The sequence below is a fragment of the Eschscholzia californica genome, unplaced genomic scaffold, assembly GCF_041429995.1.
Source record: "Eschscholzia californica isolate CP2 unplaced genomic scaffold, dmEscCali1.0.p SCAF_14, whole genome shotgun sequence".
NCBI classification, from domain to species: domain Eukaryota; kingdom Viridiplantae; phylum Streptophyta; class Magnoliopsida; order Ranunculales; family Papaveraceae; genus Eschscholzia; species Eschscholzia californica.
Genome location: NW_028238243.1, coordinates 210,001 through 212,500, shown reverse-complemented (window position 1 = coordinate 212,500; position 2,500 = coordinate 210,001).

The following is a 2,500-nucleotide window of genomic DNA, read 5'->3' as shown; positions in this document are numbered from 1 at the left end:
CCAGCTGTCCCATGGCGTCCCGAGGCATACCAAGGCCGTCCCGAGCCTTACCAAGGCCGTCCCGAGGCATACCAAGGCCGTCCCTTGCGCGTCCCGTGCTGTCCCGTGCCGTCCCATGGCGTCCCGAGCCTTACAAGGCCGACCCACGCCTTACGAAGGTCGTCCCATGCCTTACAAGGCCGTCCCATGCGCGTCCCGTGCCTTACAAGACCGTCCCATGCCTTACGAAGGCCATCCCATGCGCGTCCCATGCCTTAGCAAGGCCGACCCATGCCTTACCAAGGCCGAACCATGCCTTACCAAGGCCGTCCCATCGATCTCGGAGAAAGTACATCATCATGACATCGGAATACGGCCCCAACATCGATCTCGGAGAAAGTACATCATCATAACATCGGATCGGATGTGTATCCATCGAAGTTCCATCGACACTTCGAGAAGATCGAACATAGCTTCCTAGCATGTTAAAGGTTCGGTGCTAATGGGGACATAAAGATCCCACGACGTTCCAAACGAAAGTAAAGTGTTCCGTGCGTGTGAACTACGTTGTCCCATGTGCCGGCTCTCGACTCCTAAGATGTCCCATGTAAATGCCCTTCGTGGGAAAGAATGTCCCGTGCAACGTCCCTTGATGATCCCCATAAGGTGTCCCATGTGCGTCCCATGATGTCCCATGCGCGTCCCGTGCCGTCCGAGCCTCACCAAGGCCGTCCCATGCGCGTCCCGTGCCGTCCGAGCCTCACCAAGGCCGTCCCATGCGCGTCTCGTGCCGTCCCGAGCTGTGCCGAGGCCGTCCCGTGCTGTCCCATGCCGTCCCGAGCCTCGCCAAGGCCGTCCCGTGCCGTCCGAGCTGTGCCGAGGCCGTCCCGTGCCGTCCCGTGCTGTCCCATGCCGTCCCGAGCCTCGCCAAGGCCGTCCCGTGCCGTCCGAGCTGTGCCGAGGCCGTCCCGTGCCGTCCCGTGCTGTCCCATGCCGTCCCGAGCCTCGCCAAGGCCGTCCCGTGCCGTCCGAGCTGTGCCGAGGCCGTCCCGTGCCGTCCCGTGCTGTCCCATGCCGTCCCGAGCCTCGCCAAGGCCGTCCCATGCGCGTCCCGTGCCGTCCGAGCTGTGCCGAGGCCGTCCCGTGCTGTCCCATGCCGTCCCGAGCCTCGCCAAGGCCGTCCCATGCGCGTCCCGTGCCGTCCGAGCCTCACAAAGGCCGTCCCAGGCCGTCCCGTGCCGTCCCATGCGCGTCCCGTGCCGTCCGAGCCTCACCAGGGCCGTGACATGCCGTCCCGAGCCTGACCAAGGCCGTCCCGAGCCTCACCAAGGCCGTCCCATGCGCGTCCCGAGCTGTCCCATGCCGTCCCGAGCCTTAGCAAGGCCGTCCCATTCGCGTCCCGTGCTGTCCCATGCCGTCCCGAGCCTTAGCAAGGCCGTCCCATTCGCGTCCCGTGCCGTCCCATGCGCGTCCCGTGCTGTCCCGTGCCGTCCCGAGCCTGACCAATGCTGTCCCGTGCGCGTCCCATTCTTTTGGCTCGGCTGGCCCGTGCATTCTATGGGGTCGTGGGACATTTCGAAATCCACCCGGGCCATTTCGACTCTCTCTTCATTAATACTATTGAGGTATTATTTATGAATTATTGGAGAAAAGAAACGGAAGAAAATATTTTTTTTTCTATTTTTTATGAATTTTCCGGTGTTTATTCACTTAAAAATTCATAGAAAAATAAATATTTATCGGAATCGCTATTATAATATATCAAAAAAATCCTTGCGAAAAGACCTTTCCAACGAGTATAAGTTTGCTGGATTCCGACGAGTAACGAAGGAGTAAAGGCCCAGTATGCTTGGTTAAAAAATTGATGTTTCCTTGTGAAAATAGGAAAAACAATAACTTTGCACTATAAGGGGGAGGGTTGAGCTCCTTCCCCAGAGCGTGCACAGCACTTGTGCTGGCACGTTCCCTAGTGCTCGCCAAGCACCATAGGGCATCCAAAGGGCAAAGCTCGGCCTACTACATGATGGGAAGCTTCTAATATGTCGGAATACGAAGAGATTTCGTGCGACCCGAAGCTCGGCTCGGGCGTCCCGGCCTGTGCCGAGCTGTGCCGAGCGCGTCCCAGGCCGTCCCGAGCCAAGTCTCGGGCGTCCCAGGCCGGCCCGAGCAAAGTCTCGGACGTCCCAGGCCGTCCCGAGCTGTGTCGAGGCCGTCCCAGGGCGTCCCGAGCTGGAGCGAGGGCGTCCCAGGCCGTCCCGAGCCAAGTCTCGGGCGTCCCAGGCCGTCCCGAGCAAAGTCTCGGACGTCCCAGGCCGTCCCGAGCAAAGTCTCGGGCGTCCCAGGCCGTCCCGAGCTGTGCCGAGGCCGTCCCAGGCCGTCCCGAGCTGTGGCAAGGGCGTCCCAGGCCGTCCCGAGCAAAGTCTCGGGCGTCCCATGCCGTCCCGAGCTGTGGCAAGGGCGTCCCAGGCCGTCCCGTGCTGTGCCGAGGCCGTCCCGAGCCTAGTCTCGGGCGTCCCAGGCC